Genomic DNA, 12,495 nt, shown 5'->3' on the forward strand with positions numbered 1-12,495 from the left:
TGAGAGCAGTAAACGCCTTATCACAAGTGGGACTTCACTCGTTTCCACTAATAATGCATTGGTTGGGGTAGTCTTAAGTGCTCCAATACAAAGGCGTAAAGCTTGAAATTGGAGGGTATGGAGTGGAATAAGCGAGGTAACTGAAGCGATGTCTATTATGTGAGCTAAATAATCAAAAATGGAGCGTATAAATGCTTTGTATAAGGAAAGAGCAGTATTGGGCTCGGCGCCCCAGTTACGGCGAACTACAGTTTTAAGAATTTTGATAAATCCATCAACTTTTTGACGTATCAAAGTAATATGACGTTGCCAGGTGAGTTTGTGATCAAAGATTATGCCAAGGTATTTATGATGAATAGTGAGAGGGATACTATATCCCTCAAAAGTAAAGGGAGAGTGATCATATGAACGCTTATGAGTAAATATCATTGCCGCACATTTTTCGATGGATAGTTGAAGGCCATTATCTTGAAACCATATATACACGTGACTCATGACCTGGTTCATCAGCTGTCGGGCAACATCAATGTTGTCTTGCGATGTGTATAGAACTATATCATCTGCATAAATAAGCGAAATTGTGAAATGAGATGTTCCAATTCACTGATATAAATGGCAAATAAAATTCCGCTTCATATATCACTCTGAGGCAAACCATTACAAGCAGATCGGCTGGGAACGTGATGATACGATTATTTAATATTTAATATTTGATGAGCTTTTTTGACAGCTGTCTTCTTGACGGACCCTTACCTCACATTGAAGGACAATAGAGCGTCGCTAACCTCACTGCTGCCATCTTTACGGCGGTAAACCTCAAGGCTGCCACCTTATGCATGTTATAGCGTGGAATTTAAAATCCAACAACAGAACGTCGCTAACCTCACTCTTGCCATCTTGATGGGCTTAAACCTTACTGTTGCTACCTTGGTTATACGCTTTTGTGTTAGTTTACTGTTAATCGCTAAGCTGTTCGCATCATCGAAGTAGAGAGTAACAAATGTCAAGTAGATTCAAAGAAGAATCTGTTAGCAGAAGATAAAAGTCCGTCATGGAAAAACCTATTTCTAGGTATATTTGCGAAGAGTGTGGAAAAGCATTTTCCCGAAGCTATCACAGGAGACGTCATGAGATATCATGTAGGACAATTTTTCAATGCAAACATTGTAGAAGAGAGTTCAAGAACGCATACAACGCTCAACGTCATGAAGCCGCGTGTAACGTAGCTTCATCGGGAACCAAATACAAAGAGCTCAACCATATTCCAGCGAACACTGATTTATGTTTAAAAAGTAAACCTCTGCGAGAGATTTTTAATTCTCCCTTGTTGTCTAGGCCTGCTGCAAGTTCTGTTACTAAGCACAAACTTCAAGATAAAGAGAGGCAAGATCATGATTATGATAATAAGGATGATGATGTTGATCAAAACAGTAGTAAAGGGAAGGTAGAAGAAGAAGAAAATCTTAATGTTTCATTGCCATTACAGCTTGATGATTTAACTCATTTCCTAAGCCTACTACACGTTCTGTCGCAGTGCAAACATCTCAAGAAGAGATGCAAGGTAAAGAAGAAGGAAATTTCAACGCTTCATCGCTATCGAAACAAGTTAAGTTTGTACTTAGAAACGCTACTGTTGAAGCACGTATTACATCAAAACAAGTCCCTACACATCAACTGTCTGCATATAGACTCAAAGTTCACAACGAGCCTCTGTTACCCTATGTAGATATAAGCTACTGTAAAGACCCCAACGTACTGGTAAAACGTTTACGTCGTGTAGGTATTATTAAGTAAGCGCTTACCCTCACCTAAGTCATCCATCTGTAGTATATAGTCGATCGAGTAGCTATATTCGTATAGATTATTTCCCAACATTCTCCCTTCCTTAGGGTGTTAACTCCGCCTCTAGTTGTAGAGCCGGTCTCAAGCCCGGATAAAGAGAGGAGAGGCACCCTAGCCCTTTAGCCCATTAGCCCTTTAGCCCTTTTTGCCCTATAGCCCATTAGCCCTTTTGCCCATTAGCCCTTTAGCCTATTAGCCCTACAAGGAATATGCGGTAATCTAATCTTCTTAGAACAAAGGTATCCGCTGACATGTTCTAAACACATGTTGTATCGAGTACAGTGTTCTATTTTAGTCTTGATCACTTATTTGGTGTTCTACACACTTCAATCAATGTTCCGATCACATGATAAAGTTAACGGTATAGAGTGCAGTGTTCGATTCTAGTCTTGTTATGTTTCTTTAGTGATTTGCAAGTCTAAACATGCATAATGACGTCATCACTGCAGCACGTGCTTACTCTAGCTATCCCGATGCATGTTTAAACTTGTTCGATAGAGCTATGCCTTGACATAAGAGGAGGCCTTAACAGCTTGTGTATAGCCGCTATTGTTTAAAGATAGCTGTTGTTAAGAAAAAGCACGTAGAATTTTTCAAATTACCCGCCACCACATTTCAAAGGTATGAGGTTTAGTGCTGTAAAGATACCTGCACGATGCAAAGCTAGCTTTCTTCATCAGAGCAGCAGCCATCTTGTGCAAGCGCTCTTAAGCTGCCTCATAAGAAGCTATGTATAGCCGCCATCTTGTAGAATTAGATAGCTGCCAATGCCAAAGGGCCTAAGTAGGGATCGAACCGTCGATCTCATCATTAGACTATGTTTTTCTTATGCTATCATGTTCCTGATACTGCAAACCTAGGTATCAGGTAGAAAAATTTTATCCGTTTTGCTCTACGATGCACCGTTTTCGAGATATTTAACATTTTGCATTTAAGCCCCAAATTTAATGAATCGAACCTGCACGGCACGTTATACTCTCTACCATAGCTAGACCTGATCATGTTACGAAGACTTGCTTCAATACAAACTAAAACAGAGCGAATGCCAAAGGGCCTAAGTAGGAACCGAACCGTTGATCTCATCATTAGACTATGTTTTTCTTGTTCCTCGTACTGCGAACCAAGGTATTGGGCAGAAAAAATTTTTGTCCGTTTTGCTCTACGATGCACCGTTTTCGAGATATTTAACATTTTGCATTTAAGCCCCCAAATTTAATGAATCGAACTAGCATGACACGTTAGCCTCTAAGCTAGATTTCTTCATAAGAGCAGCAGCCATCTTGCGCAAGCACCCTTAAGGCGTCTCATAAGGAGTCGTGCATAGCCGCCATCTTGCGTCCGCCATCTTGCGCAAGCATCCTTAGGGCGTCTCTAGTCATCTTGTGCAAGGACCCTTAAGCCACCTCATAAGAGCAACCGCCATCTTGCGCAACCATCCCAAGGGAGTCTCATAAGAACCTATGTATAGCGGCCATCTTGCGTAAGCACCCTTAAGGAGTCATGTATAGCCACCATCTTGTGCAATTAGCGTCGAGAAATGGCTGCCGTAGAATTTTTCTTTTTAAATTATCCGCCACCATATTTCAAAGGTATGTACCTAAAGAGTGTAGCACTGAGGTTTGCGATGTAAGATGGCGGATGACAGCTGACAAAAAGCGCGCGAGTTTGTTTACTAAGCAAGAGCACGTGGAATTTTTCAATTTGCCGCCACCACATTTCAAAGGTATCTAGCTAAAGATGGCAGCACGGTGCTCTCTTGATTAAAGATGACGAATGACAGCTAATAGAACTTTTCAAATTGCCCGCTGCTACATGTCATAAAGAGGGCAGCACGGTGCTCTGTGGATTAAAGATGGCGGATGACAGCTGACGAAATTGCCCGCATGATAGCAGCACAGTGCTCTATTGATTAAAGATGGCGGATGACAGCTGTCCGAAAAGCACGTGGCTTTGTTTCCAAACAAGGGCACATAGAATTTTTCAAATTGCCGCCACCACATTTCAAAGGTATCTAGCTAAGGAGTGCAGCACTGAGGTTTGTGACGCAAGATGGCGGATGACAGCTGTCAGAAAAAAGCACGAGAGTTTGTTTCCAAACAAGAGCACGTGGAATATCCCGCCACCACGAAGAGGGCAGCACTGTGCTCAAAGATGTCTGCTGTCACGTAGAATTGTCTGCCACCACAGGTATCTAGCTAAAGAGGGCAGCACGGTGCTCAAAGATGGCTGCTGTCAAAAAGCATTTTTCAAATTATTCGCCACCACATTTCAAAGGTAAGTAGCTAAAGAGGGCAGCACTCTGTTCTATAGATTAAAGATGGCGGATGACAGCTGTCAAAAAAGCACGTGGATTTGTATATCTCGCGCTAGTGAGGTTAAGTTGGTAGCACTAAGGTTTAGGTCCGCCAAGATGGCAGCATTGCGGATGACAGGTGGCGAATTTACAGCTACTGCGATAAAGAGGGCAGCACGGTGCTCTGTCGTTTAAAGATGGCGGATGACAGCTGTCAAAAAGCACGTGGATTTGTTTACAAATTCGACAGCTGTCAAAAAAGCACGTGGATTTGTTTACCTCGCGCTAGTGAGGTTAAGTTGGTAGCACTAAGGTTTAGGCCCGCCAAGATGGCAGCACTGCCGATGACAGGTAACGAATTTGCAGCTACTGCGATAAAGAGGGCAGCACGGTGCTCTGTAGTTTAAAGATGGCGGATGACAGCTGTCAAAAAAGTACGTGGCTGTCAAAAAGCACGTGGCTTTGTTTATCTCGCGCTAGTTAGGTTAAGTTGGTACCACTGAGGTTTAAGCCCGTCAAGATGGCAGTACTGAGGTTAGCGATGCGTTGTTGTCTGTCAAAAAGCACGTGGCTGTCAAAAAACACGTGGCTTTGTTTATCTCGCGCTAGTTAGGTTAAGTTGGTACCACTGAGGTTTAGGCCCGTCAAGATGGCAGTACTGAGGTTAGCGATGCGTTGTTGTCTGTCAAAAAGCACGTGGCTGTCAAAAAACACGTGGCTTTGTTTACCTCGCGCTAGTTAGGTTAAGTTGGTACCACTGAGGTTTAGGCCCGTCAAGATGGCAGCAGTGAGGTTAGCGATGCGTTGTTGTCGATGACAGCTGTCAAAAAGCTCGTGGCTTTGTTTACAAATTCAAATCTCCCGCCAAAATTCAAATTTCCCGCCAAAAATTCAAATTTCCCGCCAGAATTCAAATTTCCCGCGGGAGGAGGCCGCCGAACCCGCTTATTATACTACTCATATGCACCTTTGATATCTAAAAATATAGAAAGAGTACTTTGCTTTCGATATTTGGCTAGGAGCAGATCAATAGTAAAAATATTAATAGGATCTTGGGTGCTTTTGCCTTTAAGGAAAGCATATTGATATTTAGGTATTAACTGATAATACTCAATAGTCCATAATAGTCTTTGTAATAATACTTTTAAGAATGTCTTACGAATACAAGATCCAAGTACAATACCACGATAACTGTTTGGATCTGTTGGGGATTTTTGTGGTTTGAGGATCGGTATCAGAAAAAATTCAGTCCAATGCGGTGGAATATGCTTATTCAGTAAAATATCATTATAAGAATTTAGAAGTGCATTTTGTGCTCGTAAGGGTAAGATCCGGAGCATAGTGTATGAAATATAGTCCGGGCCTGGGGTGGATTTAGAGGCGGAATGAAGGACAGCTGATATTTCACTTAATTGAATGGGTTGAATTAGAGTGGAGTACTGTGAGCGAACATTATACGAGGGAAGTTCAAAATAAGGTATCACATAGTCGGGGGTCAGAGAATGCAGAAACTTATTGATGATATCACGTGGGATGATTCGATGTACTTGATGTTGAGAGGCACGCGACAACATACGAATAGCGTTCCATAAATGCAGAGCTGACATATGAGAATTGAGAGAGGAGATGAACGACTTCCATGCAGCACGTCTTTTCTGATTAAGGATAAGTTTAGTTTTGCAATATGATTCTTTAAACGTAAATAATTATCTCGCGTTAGAGAACGACGATATGTGCGGAATAAAACCTTGCGGGTTAATATTAATTGGTGACATTCCTTATCCCACCAATGGATATAATGCAACGGGCGAGGAGTAGAAGAGGCGAATGGTTTGGGAGGATGACAGATATCAAGATACTGATGAAGAAGTGACATAAGGGAAGAGTACGTGTTGATGCGCTCGGAGCTATGACGAAGATGATATTGCCTATAAGATATATGTGTCTGTTCATCAAATGATCGTATTGAACGTACATTGCTGGATGACGTTGAAGTGGGCTGGTCTTGTATGGGTCTACCAACCCCATACGTAATACATATGGGATAATGGTCGCTGGTGTAGGTATCTGAGAGTCTTGACCACGTAATTATAGGGGTCAAGATTGATCGACAGAATGTTAAATCAACCGCACTAGGTGGGGATCCAGGTACAGTGAGGCGAGTGGGGGATCCATCATTAAGAAGAGTTAGGTCATGCTGCTGAGACGCTATGAGGAGATATGAGCCTCGTGGGGTATCACTAATGCCACCCCATGCTGTATGGTGCAGATTGAAGTCCCCAAAGATGATAATATGAGACAAATGATGAAATTGATGGAAAAAGCGAGACCAACTCGAACTCGAAATATAAATATCAGCGGGGCAATACTGGTTAATAAGGTGTATTTACCGATAAGAAATGGCGACAAGAAAAGTATGTGGAATGTAATACTGTATAGGTAATGATTGATATGAGATCGTAGAATGAATAAGAAATGCAGCCCCTCCATACCCCGGGCCATCATGCCGCACAAGATCATATCCGGGAAGTAGAAAATTTGTTTGTTCGGAAAACCATGTTTCCTGTAAAGCAATAACATGTGCATGAGTTTCATTAATTATTAACTGAATATCACTCTTCTTATGAAGGACACTCCTAGCATTCCATTGGACGATATTGATCATATAACGAAAAAATATCACTTAACCTGTCACGTAATTGGTAAATAACATGCTGTAAAGAAGGGTGACCACCTACCACCTGCAGTAGGAGGATAAGAATTTTATGTATGTCCTGTTGTAAGTCGTCTTTTTGGCGATAAACGGGACGTTGTGGCTGGTCAGAAGATGGAAGGGGGGAAATTACATTTGCCAAAGGAGCCGGGAATTGCGGCTGTGAAAAGGGTGGGGGAGCATTGATGTTCACAGGGACAGTAAGTGGATTAGGGGTATCCCGAAGGATAGCCATGTGTGCAGCTCGATCATACCCCTGAGCGGGTTGCGGTCTGGGTGATTGAGTAATAATCTGAGTAAACTTTCGTTTTCTCGGATTTGAAATAGGAGGAGGGGAGTGTTCAGCAACAAGAGGGGGAAATTGTTGGGGGTGTTGCGCTGGGCAGTAGCTAGGTGGTGAAATCTTGGACTTGGTCTCAAGAAAAGATACATGCTCGCTGCTCATTATTTTCTTAATAAGCTGTTGTTGTTTGTGCTCGGGGCATGACTCATGTCCTGTGGGATGGTCCCCATTATAATGAGCACATTTGGTATACTGCTCCGTACACTTATCCGTAGCATGCGACAAGGTGCATTTGCCGCATCGGAACGTTTGCGAACGACACTGACGTATTGTATGGCCGTATCGCTGGCATTTTTTACAAATTATGGGATTAAAGATAAATGGTTCCACCTCCAGAAAGACACTATTGTTTGACCGAGATGAAAATGTTGTTTATTTTTCGATCAAAACTTTACCTCTGGAGGTCGCGTATGATAACCACACATAAAAACAATGAATTACACTTTCGGAGGACCACTTAAATGTTATTAAGGCAATACAGTATATAAAACAAAAAAAGTACACAAGTCACATATATTCTGATGTACGTGAACTACAAAAGGCACTAGTACTGAACGTACTTCTTGTACATATACAATAAAATTTTATTTACACATGCGGTACGTACTGACACAAATTAACACTCGAAATATTCTTTACACTTGTGTTCCTAATTGTTATTGTGCCAATGGTTTGGCTGCACCTGAAAGGTTAGCACTGTTGTGCTAGTATTTTGTGAGACTTGTCTCTACATGTTACTAGCGGCATGTCTGACGCGCTACTCCTCTTTTCTCTCGCCAGTCACTTGCGCCAGAAAACAGTCCCGGAAGCCAAGTGCTGCCCTCTATTCACAATTTCAAGAAATATAAATAAAACACTACAATAATGTAAGTTACACAAATAAGTCATAAAATCACTCAAATATAACTGTTAATGCGATATGCAGTAACATACCGGCCCACTTAAAATGTGCTCACATTTTACAAATTAAATGCAATAACAATGAAATTAAATACCCTGAAAATAAAACAAGTAATGCATGAGTTCTGTCTCAAAAAAAAAGAAAAACTGTCAAGGCAAAGATAAATACATATGCACAAATACACAAGAAAATATGAACGACGCACTACACTGAGGTCACTAGTCAATTGGGAGTGGGCATAATTTGCACACAGGTCTCCTATAAACTCCTGTGGGTGTACGGACATCAACGACTCTCACCAACCCGTCCTTGCCTGGAAATGTTTGCTCAATGATGCCTAGTCTCCAGTCCAATGGTGGAGTGTTGTCCTCCTTAATTAGGACAACAGTTCCTGTAGATACACTGGGCTGTGCTGACCTCCATCTCATGCGTTGCTGCAAGCTGCCCAGATAGTCGGATGACCACCTGTTCCAAAAATGTCCCTTCATTTTTTGAAGATGATTCCACCTGGAAAGCCTTGAAGCATTAGATAAGGTTAGGTCTGGTTCAGGTATGGCCATCATGGGTTCTCCTATCAGGAAATGTCCGGGTGAAAGATAAGAGGTGTCATTTGGGTCATTGTTCAGGAGAGTGATTGGACGTGAATTTAAAATGGATTCAATCTGACAGAGAAGAGTAGTCAATTCTTCGAATGTCAAGTGAGCGTGCTTGGTGATTCTAGTAAGGTGAAATTTCATAGATTTCACCCCAGCTTCCCAAAGACCTCCGAAATTTGGTGCTCGTGGAGGAATGAATTTCCAGGTAAATCCTTCTTGGATTCCAACATTATCAATTTCACGTTGGTGTTGCTCTGATTGGAATAATTTGTAAAGTTCTCGAAGTTGATTTCTGGCTCCGATGAATGATGAACCATTGTCACTGTGAAGTTGAAGTACCTTTCCTCTCCGGGCTATCATTCTCCTTAAGGCAGCAATGAAGGCTTCGGTGGTTAAATTGCTTACAAGTTCCAAGTGAATGGCCTTGGTGGCTAAGCAGACAAAAAGTGCAACGTAGCATTTTACTCTTGTGTTACTACGTGGAGAACCTTGTTTAATGAAGAAGGGTCCCGCAAAGTCTACACCGCTATATAGGAAAGGACGAGTGGGTTTAACTCTTTCAGCAGGCAGCTGGCCCATCAATTGCGATGAGCTCTCGGCCTTGAACCTGTAACATGTCACACATTTGCGAATGACACCTTTGACAGTTGTCCTGGCGTGAGGAATCCAATACTTCATTCTAAGTGATGCAACTAGTAGCTGTGTGCTAGCATGTAGTAATCTTAAGTGTTCGTCACGAATAATTAATTTCGTGACATGGTGATGCGCTGGTAGTATAATCTGATGTTTCTGGTCATATGCTGCGTCTGCATTACGTAATCGCCCGCCCACTCTGAGACACTCATCTTTATCAAGAAATGGAGCGAGAGATTTTAACTGACTTCTCTTGTCAACTTCTTTTTTCAGTTGAAGATATTGAATTTCCTTCTGAAATTCCTGGTGTTGAATATATCGTACACAGCAAAGTAGTGCATTGTTGCATTCTTCCGTGCTTAGATTTCCTGTAATCTTCGCATGTGAGTGCTGTAAATTGTAGATGAATCTTTTGCAGTACGCAAAGACACGTTTCATTCTTGATAACGAGGAAAACCGTGTAGTGATGTCTTCATTATCGCAGCTGTTGATCGCACATGTAGTGGGTTTGGCTTCAAGTGCTTCTGAGGTACATTCTGCAGTACTGATTGGCCATAATTCTTCAGGCTGGCACAACCAGGACGGTCCATGCCACCAGAGGTCATGTGATTTTAATGCTTGAGGCTCGCTTCCTCGTGACAATATGTCAGCTGGATTCTCTTGTGTAGACACATGATGCCATGTGCAGTTTTCTGCCGTGTCCTGGATTTCAGAGACCCGGTTGGCGACGAATGTTTTCCACCTCGTCGACGGTGACGCAATCCATTGTAAGACAATTGTAGAGTCTGTCCACGCATGAATAGAACTTATATTCAGGTTGAGACTCGTGAACGTTCGCTTAAGTAATCTTGCTAACAGGAGAGCGCCGCACAATTCTAAGCGTGGAATTGACAATTGTTTAAGTGGGGCGACTCTTGATTTAGAACACATCAAATTGCATGAAATAAGCCCTTCTTCATCTGTGGTACGAATGTACACGCAAGCCCCGTAAGCACGTTCAGAGGCGTCGCAGAAACCATGTAATTCACAATTTACAACTATAGTCTTACTTAAAATGTACCTGTCAATTTTGATATCGTTAAGTTCTGGTAATTGCGAGTAAATAGCATTCCAAGTGTTAAGAAGCTGACTCGGCAGGTCTTGATCCCATTTTAATTGAAAGGTCCAGAGTTGTTGCATGAAGACCTTGCATGAGAGAATAACTGGACCCAATAAGCCCAGAGGGTCAAAAATTGCAGCAATAGTTGAGAGTACACTTCTCTTGGTTGCATGGGAAACCCTTTTAACAGTTATGTCGAATTGAAACTGGTCCGTAGAAGGGTGCCAGAGTATTCCCAATGTTCTTACTGTGTCTGCATTGTCGAGTTGAAGTGGTGATTTGGTTTCTCTATTTTCTTCTGGTATTTTTGACATGACCTTACTGCTGTTAGAACACCATTTCTTAAGTTCAAATCTCCCTCTTAACAGTAATGTCTCTAATTCTTGCTGTAAACGAATGGCTTCTGATTCAGTACTGGCTCCGGTTAGGAGGTCATCAACATAAAAATCCTTTCTAAGGACAGCTGCTGCTTGTGGAAATTCCTTTGACTCGTCATCGGCTAACTGTTTCAAACACCTTACAGCGAGAAAGGGAGCACTTGCCGTACCGTAAGTAACTGTCGTGAGTTCATAACACTGGAGAGGTTCGGTGCTAGTGTTTCTCCATAGTATTCGTTGTAGTTTCATGTCCTTGTTGTCAACTTGTATTTGTCGATACATTTTTGTAATATCTGCGACAAGAGCAATCTTGTGTGATCTGAAACGTAGTACAATAGAATGCAGGTCATCTTGTATGGTAGGACCTACGAGTAACTTGTCATTCAAAGATACGCCACTGTCAGTCTTAGCAGACGCATCAAAGACAACACGAGTTTTAGTGCTGGTACTTGTTGGTTTGAATACGGCATGATGTGGCATAAAGTATCCTCCATCTTCAGTGCACGTGGGTACCGGTTTCATGTGGCCAAGTTTCAGATATTCATTCATGAATGCTGAATATTCTTCTCTTAATTTGGGATCACGATTAAGTTTCTTCTCAATACTGTAGAATCTCACTACTGCCTGAGGGTATGAATTCCCTAACTGCGATGAAGTCTGTTTAAGTGGCAGTCGAACTCGGAACCTTCCTGTAGCATCTCGCGTTGTGTTCTTAGTGAAGTGTTCTTCGCAATCTCTTTCTTCTTTGGTGATTGGTGGCATATTCAGTTCTTCTATTTCCCAGAATCTTTTAAGGTGTGTGTCTAATTGGTCTACCTGGATGAATAGTGATGTTGCATGTTCCCCTTGGTGTTGTATGGGTGCCTGGCCAGCTACTACCCAACCCAGTTTCGTATTCTGCAATGTTGGATACCCATCACGAGTTTTCTTGCCCTCCAATATAACCTTAAAGAATATGTCTGCACAGAGTAGCAAATCGATCTTGCTTGGAATGTGGAAATTTCTGTCGGCATATTTTATATTGGTGGGTAGATTCCATCTTGAAATGTCGATTTTTCTACTTGGCAAATTGTTTGTAATCTTTGGTAGCACTAAGCATGTGGCATCTACATTGAAAGGGCTGACCGCAGATTGCAAATGAACTGTAATGCAGTGTGAGGTTTGAACTCCTGCACCGTTAATTCCAGTTACTGGTGTAACATGTTTTTGTTTTCTTAGACGTAATAATTGAGCTAGTTCTTCGCTCACGAAATTTGTCTGAGAACCTGAATCCAAAAGACATCTAGCCTCATGCATATTACCGTGAATGTCTTTAACCTTGACTATTGCTGTTGATATCAAGACTGTAGACAGATCGGATTCCTTGACAGCGCAGTGAGTAACATCTGTTGAACGGGTTGTGTGATTAGCTACTGCTTGGCGTGAGCTGTGTTCTCTCTCTGTTTCCCGTGAGCTAAGCATTGGCCTGCTGCGGTCACGTCTGGTGTCATCATGCAATAGTGAATTGTGATACTTTCCGCACATCTTGCACGAGCCTGATTGGCACTGATTGACATTATGATTACTGCCCAAGCAGTTAAAGCATAATTTGTAATCTCTCACAACATTATGTCTCTCATGGACATTGAGCCTTTTGAAGGACTCGCACTTAAATAGGTAATGTGAGCCCTTGCAGAGTACACATTGGTAATTAACACT

This window comes from Anabrus simplex, chromosome X, assembly GCF_040414725.1.
Source record: "Anabrus simplex isolate iqAnaSimp1 chromosome X, ASM4041472v1, whole genome shotgun sequence".
In the NCBI taxonomy this organism is placed as follows: domain Eukaryota; kingdom Metazoa; phylum Arthropoda; class Insecta; order Orthoptera; family Tettigoniidae; genus Anabrus; species Anabrus simplex.